This window comes from Larimichthys crocea, chromosome VII, assembly GCF_000972845.2.
Source record: "Larimichthys crocea isolate SSNF chromosome VII, L_crocea_2.0, whole genome shotgun sequence".
Classification (NCBI taxonomy): Eukaryota; Metazoa; Chordata; class Actinopteri; family Sciaenidae; genus Larimichthys; species Larimichthys crocea.
The window spans coordinates 23,829,864-23,844,985 of NC_040017.1; positions in this window are offsets into that span (position 1 = coordinate 23,829,864).

The following is a 15,122-nucleotide window of genomic DNA, read 5'->3' on the forward strand; positions in this document are numbered from 1 at the left end:
AAAAATTAGCATTTCATCCCTCTCTCCCTCTCTCACTGTCTGTCTCAGCCTTTATCTCTCTATATATTTCCATCATAGCTCCACATTTGATAAATGACTCCAGAAGCCACATAATTTTCCACCTGTTTGGGTGAAAACATGCCGTTATTGACCAACACTTTCCATTTATTGAGCTTTGTGTCACAGAACAGAGCGTCTGGCCGGTAGCATGAAGTTCTTCTTTGATAAGTCCTTAATGGGCGTGTTACTGGTTAATGTTGAATGATACATCCGGCTGGCCAAGCTGGACAATCTCTCTCTTTAACATTTTTAATCATTACTCCCTCGATTTGGTCCATTAAATGTCTGAAATGGTGACCAATGAGTGACCTATGAGCTCAAGGTGAAACAGCCTAAAACCCAAATATATTCCTCCAACACATTGAAGAAGGCGGAACCTGCAAATTTTTGTCATTTCCGCTCAAAAAACTATCAAAAAAATTAACAGAATATCTGAATAGTTGCTGATTATTTATCCATCAATTGATCTTCAGCTCTTATCTTTTCTTAACCAAAGCTTGTGTACAGATGCTGTTTGTTCCACATCCTGACCAACACAGAAAAAACAAATTAGGTTCTTGACTTTAGTCACTGATCCTTTAATTTTCTCTTTATTTGTACCTTGTAAATACATATTTTCATTTCACAGAGCAAATCTGAAGATGCATCACACTCCCTGCGGCGTTTCAGCCGTGATGTTGCAGTCGTCGGTCTGGAATAAATGCGCTCGGCCGAGTATCGGCTCACATTTTACTCACACTGTGTTACGCACATGAACGTAACCAGAAGTGTATTTTCACGCTTCAAGTCTTTTTTTTTCCTCCTTTTTACCTTTTATAACTTGGTGGCTCACACGCTTGAGATCACCTACAATGCTGCATCATGATCTTTAAGACTGTAGCTCTGACGTACTGGGCGACCTGAAATAACTTTGCACCTGCTGTTCAGTCACTGATGATTTGGCCTCTTTGGAGCTTTGTTAACTTGCTTCATGTTGCTTTTAAAACTTTCATATTAGAGGGCTGATTACTAAAACCTCTTTGATAGTTGACAAGTGCTGCTAATTGGCAATCAGCCTAATGGAAGCTTTTAATTCTCTTATAAGTTTTGTCATTTTTTGTTTTGAAGTTTGAGTGTATTTGGCGTTCATTCAGTCTGTCCTGATGGATGGATAGACGGATGGATGTGAAGTGGCAGTGGGCGTTACATTTCACCTTGCAGTCTTTTCATAAACGCTCTATTCATACGAGCTGAGATCAGGATGTTCATGAAAGCGGAGAGATTTTATTCACAGGAACAAAAAAAAAACTGTTCGCAGTAATAAACAGTGATTGATTGCCGTGCATTGTAATGGGATCCGGACAAGGTAAAAGCACGTTGAAAAGAAAGAACCGCATGCATGATTTCACCCTGCAGACTTGAAAAGTTTGAGTGTGTGTGTGTGTGTGCGAGCGCGCCACACTGCCATGAGATGTTTTAATCTCAGTCCACTTGTCAAACAGTGTTTCTGAGTACTGAGCTTTAGGTGTTCCTGCGGGCTTTAAACACGCCATTGGCTGCTGGTGGGATGGCTTGATGAACAATCTCTTAATCAAAGCTTAATTGTTTAGCATGAACCTGAGTGACCTGTGTAATGAGTACCCCCCCTCTTGATTAATGATGTGTGTTAACGAACACAGTAGGAGATACCCCAAAACCGTGTATGACTCTTGTTAATTAAAGGCTGAGTCCAACAATTATGCGCTACAATGTCATGGAAATACAAAGAGAAGTCCTCCAGTTAACTGTCTTGTAGCCGTGTGACAGTTCACATTATCTTCAGCTCGTCGTTAGTTTTTTAGATGTTCTGTAAAACATCAGAAACAATAGATTTATCTATTATTTGATTTATATATGTCCTGTATCCAAGGAAACCAAAGAGTACTTAAAAAAAAAGATAAAATCAGAAATGTTTTGTTTGACTGTGAGCCCAAACTGCACGTGTCCCTCCACGTGTCCTTCAAATCGAAGCATTTCTAAACCCACGCTCTGCCTTCTGCTAGAAAACCACACCGAAGGAAAAAAGAAGCAGCTTTGCCAAGGCCAGCTTTTGTCTCTGTTTGTATGAAGTGGGTCAGAAATATGCAAAACCAACCTTTTTTTTTCTGCACAGATACACAAGAGAGAAAGAGTGATGTATTTTTAAAGCTGAACTTTTATGGAGGCTTGCTTATGTTATTCACACAGTCGCACTTCAACATGTGAGATGGGCAGAGCGTCTTTTTGAACGTTACAAGGCTGTGGATGTTTTCAATGCCACTGCCACTTAATAAACTCATTTTTCAAAAGACAGAATAAACTTTCAACTTAAGAATAAAAAGCCGCTCCAGTCCAATCAGAGCGCGCTTCAACACATTGCAAGATATTCAGTCCATGTGACGAGGATAATTCAGTGTATGCTTTATGTAACATTTTACACGCTTCATTTCCTGATGCGAGGATTAAAAGAGAGACATCAGTGAAGAGGAGGCCTTGGTCTTTTCTAATTCAGCTTCTGCATGTTCCCGTTAAGTGGTATGTCCAGCGAGGAGCACAATTGCTGGCCTCCGAGCATGAATGTCTCCACTCTCTGAGGCATAATCAGTTAATCACCCCAAGTGGGCAAGGTCACTGCAGACGCACGCTGCCCAGCCACTTATCTTCTCCAGCTCAGACCACACAGAGGGGCCATAGAGGAGGAGAAGGCAGGGATAATGGAAGAGATTATGTTAAAGGGATATTTCATATCATCCTGCATATATAATCTGTTTAGGGTCCCTCGGGTTAAATGTCAACTTTGCTCAGTTATTAAAAAACGTCTGAGCGCGCTTTGAGCGGCCTCAGCTCTCGTGGAAGGCTACAGATGTACCTGCACACCGCCACCTTCTTAAAATCCCTCTTCGACTCCTTTTTCCACTCATTACTTCGGTCCCGGACAATAGCAGATGGTGCAGCTGCCGGTGTAATTGTCTTTATTACCGAGGCATCTGCTTTCTGCTTTTTTAAACCAGAACACCGTGGCATCATGCAGGCAGTTTGTGAAATTAAAAAAACAAAAAAGACGATAGTGTTTCCAGTCCACACCACCTTCACCTACCATCTCACACCTCGGCTTGTGTTGTGTGTTGTGTTAATATTAAACATTATTGTGTGGGTATTTATCTTGCTGTCATGTGTTGCTCACACCTGAGAGTCTAAATGAGAGAAGGAGAATCCCCGTTCACTTCTTTTCTTAGCTGGTGAGGTGTGTTGTACGGAGAAAACAGCAGATGTTAGACTCTGCAATCCTTTCCACCTTGGATCTGCAACAACAAAGCAGCTGAGGGAAAATGTCATCCGCACATCATCCCTCATGGCCCCAGATGAATGAATAATTACTCGACTTTGACTCAGGTCAGGGGAAAAGAAGGTATAGAAACCTCTAACCCTCTTACCTTGAAACCCTTTCAGATGGGAAGCCCTGCATCATGACATGTGATAAGACGTTGACACTGAGGAGGCTGTGACATGCCGAGATCCTTCGGAAATAAAAAGATTTTTCTTGTGGCAAAACGCTCTGGGAAATGAAATGATTCACCCCAGCAGCTCAGTACGTGCTCTTCCTCAAAAAGACGAGATGGGGACATGGGGGTTCATCTGTGAAGATGATGAGGAGGAGGAGGAGGAGGAGGAGGGAGAACGTTGGAGGATTGGTTGGCTGTGTTGAGCTAACAGCAGTCATGTCAGGAAGGAAGCAAGGCTTTAGAAATGCATCATTGTAGCCATAATGCTTAATAATTTGAATGACATCTCTCTGCATGACTCAAAGGCACTTGTATGGGGGCTGGCGGGGTTATTAGAAATGACTCCCCCAATGACGCGTGTCACTGAAGCAGCAAATTAACACAAGGAGATGGAGGCATGTTAAAAGCAGCAGAGAAAGGGAGGGAAGAGGCAGAGATGGAGGGAAGAGGCAGAGATGTGAAGGGGAACAGCGATAGATGCGGAGAAAGATGTTGCTATTTTCACCCTCTTTGTTAGCTGAGACGCTCTGGTTGTGGTGTTCCAGCTCCCGCGCTGCGCTGTTCGAGCTTTTTTTTCTGAACACCAGGTGCTCCTATTGTGATAAATGATTCTCAACTGTGCCGAACAATAGCAGAGGCACCCAGACATATCCCTCATCAAATAGTTCCTCTTCCACAAACTACACAATGAGCACACTGGATTGTGCTGGCGGTTGTTTGTCTTGCCAACACACAAGACTGAGGGCTATTTTTGTTTGTTTACCATTTTACCCAGATGGTAACTGACAGACCCTGGAAGACACCGCTGGAAGATTTCCACTGGCCGCTTTCTTGGCCATCACCCCTCTTTTATATACGTTTCCTGCTCTTCTCTTCATCTCTGCCGCTCATTTTACATCCCGCTTCCTCCTTCCTGCTCTTTGCTCAGCTCCTGTGCGTTCCTTTGTTTCCCTGTCTCCCGTCTCTGACAGCAAACAAGGCTTGATACATGTACAGTGCCTTCACCTTTTTCTGCCCAGTAATTTATGCTGTCAGGAGTTTCCCTCTGTTTGGATGGCCAGGCTTTCATGTGTGTGCAAAGCAGTATCTTGGGGTGTTGACACGTTCCTCCGTGTTCAGCATGAAACAGACTGTAGCAGGTAATTGATGGGGGGTTTACTGCCGCAGGCTGCACAGCGCAAACTGTGAGGAACCCCACCAGGTTTTAACCCCACCAATTAGATTAGCAGGAGAGGTGATCGGATCTCTCAGCGAAGTGTTGATAATGTAAACATCAACAGTCCAATACCTTCATGAAGGTTCCATGTTCAGTGTTGTCCGAGTGCTCGTCCAGCGTCGCCCCTTGAGTATAATCCGAGTAAAATGTGTCAACATCTCTCTGAAGCTCAATTTTCTAAAAATATTCTGCAACTTCTGATCAACACGTATAAATTTCATGCTTAAATGAACTTCCAGTTGGTCCCGCTCATGTCTGGTTTAATTCCCTCTCATCCTGAGTACAGATACAGATAATTTAGTCGGTTGAACAGATACATAAATGGTATACTCGCTCATCCCCATCACTTATTTCACTAATAGTAGATTGAATATTAGAGGCACTTGTCAGTGTGATGTGAATCTGAGCATAAAGACCACAACGTCCGGCTGCTTTCTGTTGTATCACATGATCTTCCTCGGCAGATGTAATATTAAATTATTACATGTGTAACAGTGGAACGATGACTGGAAACAAAGGGGAGTTAGTGATCCAACAAAAGTCTTTGGCCGGATCTGAACGCCACAAGAATGAACTTTGCATCTTTTCTATTAACTTGAATCAGCACCTCTCTAAAACAGAGTGAGCATGTGCCATGTTGAACCGCCATGTTTCTACAATAGCCCTACAAAATCGGCTCTAGATAGGGACTTAGGCATATTTTGCACATTTCATGGCCACCACAGTTTCTTTTTCATGCTATGAATCAGAGGGTGAAGTGAGTTCGTTGCAACCAGTGACTACATTGTTAGATGCCACGAAATCCTACACAGTGGTCCATCAAGGGAAGTGTGCCCGTTGAAATGGGAACTGTGGGCAGAACAGTATACAAGCCAGAAAATATTCTATAAATATTATTATATTCTTCAAATTTTCTTGAAAAAACATAAGTGAAACACTGATACTGGCAGAAATCCAGTTTTGGATCTAGGGTCTTTAGGTCTTAGGGTTTTTATAAGATGTCACCTTAGGCTGTGGGAGAATGTGATGTGATATATATGGTATATTCCTGAAGCCCCTCAGCCTCTATATCTCTATGAAGGTGTTCATATCCATCTTTATGTTGGCACACCTATGCTTCTAATGGCATCAGTTCACACCTCCTTGTCCTCGGAGTTAAACCTCTTCCCACCCTCTCCAGCCAAACAATAGTCCTGTTCAGTATTCAGCCAGGCAGCCGGGCCAGGATTCTGCCGAAGTGATAAAACCGCATTTATCAGCTGGAAGCGTCCGCAGACTGCAGATATATCCAATCTCTACGCTTTTGATGCCAGGGTCACACCAGTATGATTCTGGCGGGCTTACTGAACCCCCGGTGGTTTACCCCCTCAAGCTCAAGATCTCATTACCAAGTGGTGTTACTTGCTAATGAATTTGTCTCTAATCATTTTATTTGTAAGTGCCTCACACAACTTTGGGTTCAAACATGCTGCAGTTCTCCCAACAGGAACAAAAAGAAAAACATCTGTCTCTCTCTGTGGGAAAAAAACTCTTCAATCCATTTTTTTGTGGTTGATTTATCAATTTATTTCAGACATCTAATAGGAATCCTAATTGGAACCGTTTTGAAACAGTTGAGTGATGAAAACCATTTGGATTTTATTTTCATTATTTATTTATTCCCCCTTTTAAAGGAGCCACGGTTGTAAACTACAGGTTTTCCCTCCGTCCTCCCTGTTGACTCTAAGCTCCACGTACCACCTCCCACCTTCGGGTTGATTACCAGACCTGTTAACGTTCGATCATAAACGTTACACGTATGTAATAAAGCTTTTGAAAATGTGCGGCAGCAGCATTGTTCTAATCGCTTTGCAAATATTGCCTCAGAGGAATAAAAATCGCATCACGCTTAGATCCAATTTGTGCTACACTCACCAATTACTTTCACGGTCCACTTCCCGTCTAATACAGAAAGGCCAGATTATCCGCTGGATGTCTGGGTGCTGCACACCCTAATTACAAACACAAATTGGAAAAATGCAACTTGTGACAAAAAATTTAGCACGTGATTTGTCCTCTCTCCAAGAAAAATATTTGCATTAATTTACTCCGACTCTTGTGGCCTCAAGGAGATAAGTGTGAGAAACTGAAGGCCTGCTTACGTACGATGTGAAGAGTTTTTGATCTTTCTATTGGTCTTGTAATCAGATAAAGCTGTAGCATGGATGTTCTGTGTCTAATTGGGTTGATGTATAATTAATCTAAACAGTAGTACTAGCGTAGTTCATTACATGACTGATTAAGAGGATATACAGAGGGAAGACACAATATTAGGTTATCAAATATAGTGAAGTGCTTTGAAGAGTCGTGTAAATGTACAAAGAACTACTCTGAGCAGACTTTAATGTTACTTTTAAGGCACCATAACCCAGTGTCAAATGGCTACTGGTCTCCACTTACAGCTTGTTTTGCTCTTTATTGCTGCTGCACGAGCTCGCTGCAGTTTCACTGTTTCTGCTGGCTGCACAAATCTCATGCCTCGACTCACCGAGGACACGGAGCGAAGAAACTGAGGCTGGTCGTGGTGTAACTGAGGAGAGAACCTCAATAGCATCGAGTACAACATTAATGCATGTGAACTTGAAGTCACATCAAATGATTGCTTTGTTCTTAACACTGACTCTTGCTGGGGGACAAGTCCAAACTACAGAGACTGACTCTGTCACACAGGGGGACTTAATGGGAGGTTTGTATATGGATAAAGTGTTTATAAAGAGCACATTAAAAGTTTTCAGGAGGGCCATGCTGCCAATGTTTTCTGTTTTAAATCGCACAAAGAACATTTAGGGCTGTGACTAATGATCACACTGTTGATTGTTTTTATCGATCAGTAAATCTATGAAGTGTCAGAAAATAGTGACAATTCCCATCGTTATGTCTAGAGCCAAGGAGACGTCTTTAAAATGCTTGTTTTGTAGACTCTAAAGGTCCAATGTGTCAGATCAGGGCAGCAATGGAATATAATATTCATAACTATGATTTCATGAGCTGAAAATAAGAACCGTTGTTTTTGTCGCCTTAGAATGAGCCTTTAATATCTGCAGACACCGCAGGTCCTCTCACACTCCATCACGTTGAATCACCATGTTTCTAAACACTGGATAGACGGAGCCTTTTGTGTTTTTCACATGTGGACACCGTGGTTTCTATGCTAGGAAAGAGAGGGTTAGGCGAGTGGGGTGCAATCAGCAATCCCATTAGATGCCACTTAATTGTACATACTACATGCTGGACCTTTTTAATTGGTTGAAACCCCAGAGATATTCTGTGTGCAATCACAACTACACAGAAAAAAAATTACACTTGATGATGGAAGCAGAGCGTGTTTGTTGGTATTTGTTCTTGACAGGTTCTTAGGTGATAAATGACTTGGTGGATTAATTAATTTGATGGACTAATCAATGATTTATTCCCTTTCTTTAAATAAATCATGCTTTGAAATACACTTAGTCAGTTTCATTTCATCCTGTCTTGGATAATAAACTGTTAATATTATTCATAAGATAGACCTGTGTGTAGGCAAACTTTTGCCCCAGTAAGTTAGAATCAGCGGTTTTAGATGAAGCATGTCAAAAAGTCTTCAAAAAGGAGTTCGTGACATGCCTCTCATTCTGAGTTCACACCTGCCAAATTCAAAGCGAACTCTCATGAGGCAAAAAACATTGAGATGGATTCACAGAGAGCCCAGGGCTGCAGGTACGACTGCGAGCGAATCAGGGACAGACAGAGCAGCACTCCTCACACTTCCAGGAGATAGATGTGTCCTGCCACTGTATAAATTGGCTGTCGGAAACATTGTGCGCGGAAAAGCTGCAATCGCAGGGAAGTTAGAGGCGGAGTGACAATGATGGAGGGATGAAGAGGAAGGGAAGATGGGGCGTGGGTCAAAAGGGAAGAGGTAGTGAGGTGAAAATTGGGAGAAGGCCAAGGTCAGCGTTAAATGTCTCATAAAGGGCATAAAGAGATGACGACCTTCAAAGACAGGCCAATAAATGAAGACAAAGATGACCTGGGTTCAATTACAGACAGAGAAAGCCACATGTAGAGTTATTATCAAATTTGTGTGATGGAATAAATCTACTGTACACTCAACAACAAATGGTTATTAAAGCTACAACTGCGATCGTTATCATTTTCATAATGACCATGTTATTGTTTTTAGTGCCTTATATGCGCGACTCTCCTGTGAACTACACCATAAACACTACGGCAACCTGAGTGCTGAACAATGCTGGCTCGAATTCAGAACAATAAAGGAAAGAGGCACACTTTAGAATAGCAATTATTCAAAGGATCTGGCAGGTCTGATAAAAATGAATGAAACCTTATGACTTGGCAAACTAGCTTCATGGTTAATGCAGGACTTCCTGGATGGAGGTGGAAGTTATTGGAGGACTGTTTCCCCCCTGCGGGATACTAAAGTGATTTGGCCATACTCTGCAGATGTCTGTCATATAGAGGAAGAGATAGTAGCTGTCTGCTGCAGGATGGATGAGATGAGGAAATGAGAGAGAAACAGACCCAGGATCAGCCAATGACGGTATGAAAGAAGCAATGCCAAGAATGGCGAGCAGAGGAGAGACATGATTGTCGCAACTGCATTTCTGTTCCAGTTTCTGGAAGCAGAACGTCTCACTCGACCAATTCAGAGGATCACCTAGTATAGACAGAAGATAAATTGGCATCCCTGTAATTGCCTGAACCTTTAACCTGGAGGCAGGAAGTGGTCACTTTACCCTGGGAGGTCTAACGTTTGGCCTCTATCATAGAACAGCATCATCTATTGACACGCTGCAGTAATGGCCTACCTTAGGGCCGGTAGCTTCACACAGAGTAATGATGACCCATGCTTGCCTGCAAGCCACTGCATCTCTTCTCATCGATGCAATTACTGCACTGAAGCATGGCTAGTCAGAAGCCCCCACAGCAAGGCAGAAGATCGCACAACCACCCGCTCTTCCTTTTCAAAGAGAGAATACCTCCTAACAGTGACTTTGTGTTAAAGTGTGAAGCTTATTGGTTAATCTGTGATATTGAAATGGATACAGGGATATGTTTTGTGCGCTGGTTGTCATGATGCATTAATTATTGTTGACGCTCATGCGCGTTTAGCCCCCACCAGTGAAAAATTAGATGACAAAAGAGGTAATTTCCTCTTTCTCTCAAGATGGTGTGTAATTGTGTGAGCTACAGTGAGGCGGGGGGGTGCGTCTGTGTGAGACTTCTCCCTCCCCGTTCCTTCTGACAAAGACTTTAATTCACCGTAATTATACAGATGGATTGAAATATACAGCAAGACAGGGAATCACTCCAATTATGCAGAGTTGATTAAAACTTGGACCCCATGCCAGGGTGCTGCAGGAGCATGGGAGGAGTCAAGATGTGCACCATGGAAGCACCGAACACATAAGACCGGTTAACAACCACCGCATCACAAGGACGCAGGAGAAGGGAGTGTTTCTCTCTTTACAACCAAGATGAAAAGTAACAATATACAGTGTGATGGTCTGGTGCATAAGGAAGAGTTTCTGCTCTCATGTCGAAATCTCACCGCCTCCTAATGAAGATGGATCAATGCTATTCATCTACTGACAACCACACACAGTGTACAGCACAGCCCATCTCCTGTGTTGTGTCATGCAGCTACAGCATTTACGCACGGCGGTGGTGGGGATAAGTCCTTGGCATCTGGAGACCATGGTCAGCGGAGGAGAACGAGGAAGACACAAAGGGGACGGAGGGGGGAAAAAACAGGAGATGGAAAATAAAAGAGAAACAGACACAAAGACAAAGAGAAGGAGAGGCAGCGGGAAAGAAAGATCACAAATAGGGAGGAATGGAGTGAAAAGGGCAAGACATTTGTCACCCTCTCCTGCAGGACCATAGGATGAAAGAACAATATCATTAATCTCCTGACATTTCAATATTGTATTAACCTTTCTTGTGGAATTCTCCGGGCTCATTAGTCTTTTTTGAGGGGGAGAACAATAATAATCGATAGAACAAGCTCCGGACACGATCTGGAGATATGCTGCAGTCAAATAACATACAACCTCAAGCCAGTCATGTGATGGCGTCCTGTCTTTAGCAATCACTTCCTTTATCTACTTTAAAGTCACTGATTAAAATACAGACTTATCAAATAAAAAGATAAATGGGGGTGAAAGGGGGTGTGTAGCTCTTGCTCTCCAGTAGGTCGCAGTCATAAAAGAGAAAAATGGCCGGGCTGTAAAACAACAGCTTAAGATGGCAACACAAGCGCATCAGCCATCTTTATGTGAAGAGAAAAAAGCCCCAAGGCCACACAAAGCGTGATGAACCCTCGTCTCCCCCACACTCAGTCAGTCAGCAGCCTGTCAGCGACGGAAAGACAGAAAGAAAGCGAGGGTGGAATACAGGCGGGGTGAATCCAAAGGTCCACACACACTTTAAACTCCACCGCTGTGATCCTCCCTTCCCTCTAACACCTCCACAGCCCGCTCACCCATGTCCTCACCTTCCATCTATCAATGCCTGAAGAACACCAGCCATTCAAATCAGCAGCACTCCCCAGGTCATTTGACTAAGAAAACACCCTAATTTATCCCCATTATGTGCCCTCGCTGAACATCAAGCGCCGCTGGGCCTTTTTGTCTATCATCATTTATATTTAGCCTCTGTGATCGGTCGTGTCAGTGTTTTGTCGAGCTGTTATGAAAACATGTCTCTCTTGAATGGTGTCATTGTGTGTTTGCATTGGGCATTCCTAACCTTGGGGAGGAATCGCTCGGGTTCAAGGGTTATTTCAATGCTGTCATTATAGGTATGCTGCGCACCTTGACGAAGACAAGAGCCCTCTAATGGGTTTCTGTGAATTCACATGGAAATGAGTGTGTGAAAGATTCACACACTATATTTCTCTCTGAGTGGGGGAGGGGGGGGCTTTTAATTAGAGTTCAATTTTGTAATTTAGTAGAAATCAATCATATTTGTAATGAGAGAAATATTGTATTGGACAGGAGTCTGATTAAGAATCCACAGGGAGTAGATAAATAACATAAACACTTAATGAAAAAGGAATCTGAAGTCGGTCTGGGATCATACTATAAGGCAATAGATTTAGATATTGCTGTACAATCTCAATCGAACTGTCAATCCTGAACATCTCACGCAATTAGCTGAACTGTTTCAGGCAGTGCAGGGTTTTCAAATGTTTGCAATCAATGTGAAGCTCATTGTCAGGTCTTTAATTTAATTTCCAGAAATGTTTTTTTGATTCGATTAAATTTTCCAGAAAATGAAGATGAACCTGAAGGTGCTGAGATGATTTTGAAGTAATGTGTTAATCCAAAATGCTGGTTTCAATCAGCTTGTTTTTGTTTGTTCTGAATCAGTGTTAATTATATTTACTATATTGTATTTAGGTTCTGTTCTGTTGGAGCAAATATATGATTTGAAAACATAATCTTGAACTCTAAACAAAAAATCAAGTAACCACTCAAGACATAACAATAATGTTTAGTTACTATCCTACGTGATTTTAATATAGATTATAACAAGTGCAGTCTCCTGGATATCCAGGCTAGCACTTCCTCTGTAGTCTGATTAGCAACTTGATGCATGAGAATAATCAGAAACACATGTCTGCTTATCTCTGTAAGCTGATATCTGCATATGGATGCAGGTGACTTTAAAATAAAGATAATAAAAAGCTAAATTGGTTCCATCATTTCATTTCAGACAATGTGTTCCACCTCGATTACTCTCCACGTGAATTGTTGATTGGTCAATAGTACATGGAAACACAAACCGGAGCACTTCTAGTCTCTGCATTCATGTGCAAATACCTGTTTATGAGATGAAGCTAACTGATCTTGAATGTAGGAGACTTTTCCTTCACCCGACCAGAGTTGGTTGAAGTTTTGCAAAGTGTTGCAGTGTGTGTTGGTCAGCCGTCTCGTTTGTCTGACTGACCTGTCCCCTGACAGTCTGCCTCTGCCTTTTTCATCTTGTCAACCTTTAGATTATTAAATAATGTTATTACAAAAATCATTTTTTGGGCATTTGTGCATCGATTTACAATCGTTGACGACAAGAATTAATTTAATTCGTCCACCCACCCGTAAAAGTCCACGTATGTCCAGTGCATGCAATGCAATGAGAGTGTGTTTGGAATATATCTTTACCATATTAATGAATGAAACTATTCATGTGAACACCATAAATGATCTTCATTATTTTCTGACTGATACCTGCAGTTTAGCCACAGATGAGCTGGCCTCTTTTTAGTGTTTCTCTCTCTCTCTCTCTACGCCATGTACATAATTAGTGCGGCGATTCTGGTACATTAATCTATTAATCAAAGAGCTTATAACGGTATTCATAATTATCATAAGCACTTTGATAAAGATCATTACTCATTGGTGATATTAAATGTTGGGTGGTGAGATCAGCGTTGCAGATGCAGAGAGGGCAGCAGAGGAAAGAGCTGAGGAAGGGGATGGCTCGAGGAGGCTATATTCCTCTGGGTTAATTGTGCGGACCCCATCGGCACTAAATAAGGATGGTTAGAATGACTGGCTAAGTGACAAATGGATGTACAAATCACCCAGATTACTTCCCAGTTATTAAAAAAAAAAACTTGGATTTGGCTGGCGTCCACACTGCCTCTCTCATTACATCTGGCAGTCTCACCACTGACTGCTATCTTTTACAATAACTCATCTCAGTTCAGTTCTTCACAATTACGAAACAAGCCCAAGTGTTTAACGCTGATTTAAAAACAACTTTTTGCAGTGATGTGAAATTGTGATGAGTTGGTTGGTGAGATCATTAAACGTAAATGAGTTCTGATTGATTGTCTGAAGAGGTGGCGTTTGACCTGCAGCTGTAGTGTAAATGGTTGTGGAGAGCTGCTGGTAAGCTGTCTAAACACTGTGCACCTGTGATGACGGGTTCCTCGCTGGCGTTCTCGCGGAGGGTAGCGACAGTAGGATGAGTTGTCAGACAGTGCACAGCTGTTCACTTAATTACCTCCTAGTTTGGGAAGGAGGTTAATGAAGCAGTTTGGCGATCAGAAATGAGAGACAGCCTGAATGTGCACAAAAGAAATTAGTTTCTGGCTGCTGGGACAGAGTTGAAAGCAACAGCAGTGGAAATTATTGATTGCAAAAACTGAAACACTGAAGGCATAAAGAAAGAGGAAGCTGGAAGAGGAGGAGAGGTTAGTGTGCTGTACAGATTTGTACATGTTTAGCATATTCCTATACAGAGTAATTAGGCCTCATACTGACACTGGCAGATTTAATCGGCTGAGTGAGTCTTTTGTCGTTAAATGTACTTCCTTCTGAGAAATTAGCCTCATTCACTCTGAACTTTCTTTCCCTTATTTTCAGACTGGGAACCTGATTGGTGCAGGTGCTGTTTGTTTAGTCCTTTTTCTATTATTTAAGCTTTAACCTTGACTGTTATCTCTTTCGACAGTGGCTTAATCTACAGTTTGTCAGACCTTGTTTATGGTGGCTAAAACAGAGTGGGACTGCCTATTCCTCCAGTGGTCCATTATTACGAATCCTCTGTAGTCCAAAAAATGTCCCATTTGCACAAAAGCCTAATTTTCCTACAACCCAGGCGAGGCAAAACACGTGGCTTACACGGTGCGTCCTCCAGTGCGTTAATGTTAGCAATAAGAAAAATAATTAAAGATCCTTTTAGACTTTCAAAATAAAGCTTTCTGAGAAACATTGTGTTTGGTTTAAAATTAGATTTTTTTTATTTCATCAGGGACACTGTACGAAGAACATTAATGTAACATGCTTTTTCTAATTGCTATTTTGCCCCTGTGCTGGTGAAGTAAAAGAAATTACTCAAATTTAGGAACACATCATGGTTTGGGTTAAAATACAACCCTGTATCATGCCAAAATGTGTAATACTAGTCCACCATGGACTTCCATTTGGGTGACAGGGACACTCACCAACTTTATTCTGACATTGGAAATTTGTCTGTGATAGTAAAATCACTTGAAATGTGGTGTAATACCAAACAGATTATTGGGTTTATTAAGGGCTGATTTTAGCACCGTGACAGGGAGGCTAGTCACTGAACGACTGCAGGAAGAAAATGGGAGTCTGATTTCAGGATAACGGGCTGTTGGACAAATGGACTTTCAGACTACTGGGGTTTCAAATTTATGGGCCGCTGTGGCACTAACAAAAGAGTTTTTTTTTTCTCAATTTAATTAGATAGTAGTATTTTTTATTATTAGATATGATACAATACAGAGAAACATACATCTTAATAACATTTTAGAAATGCAACCATTTCAC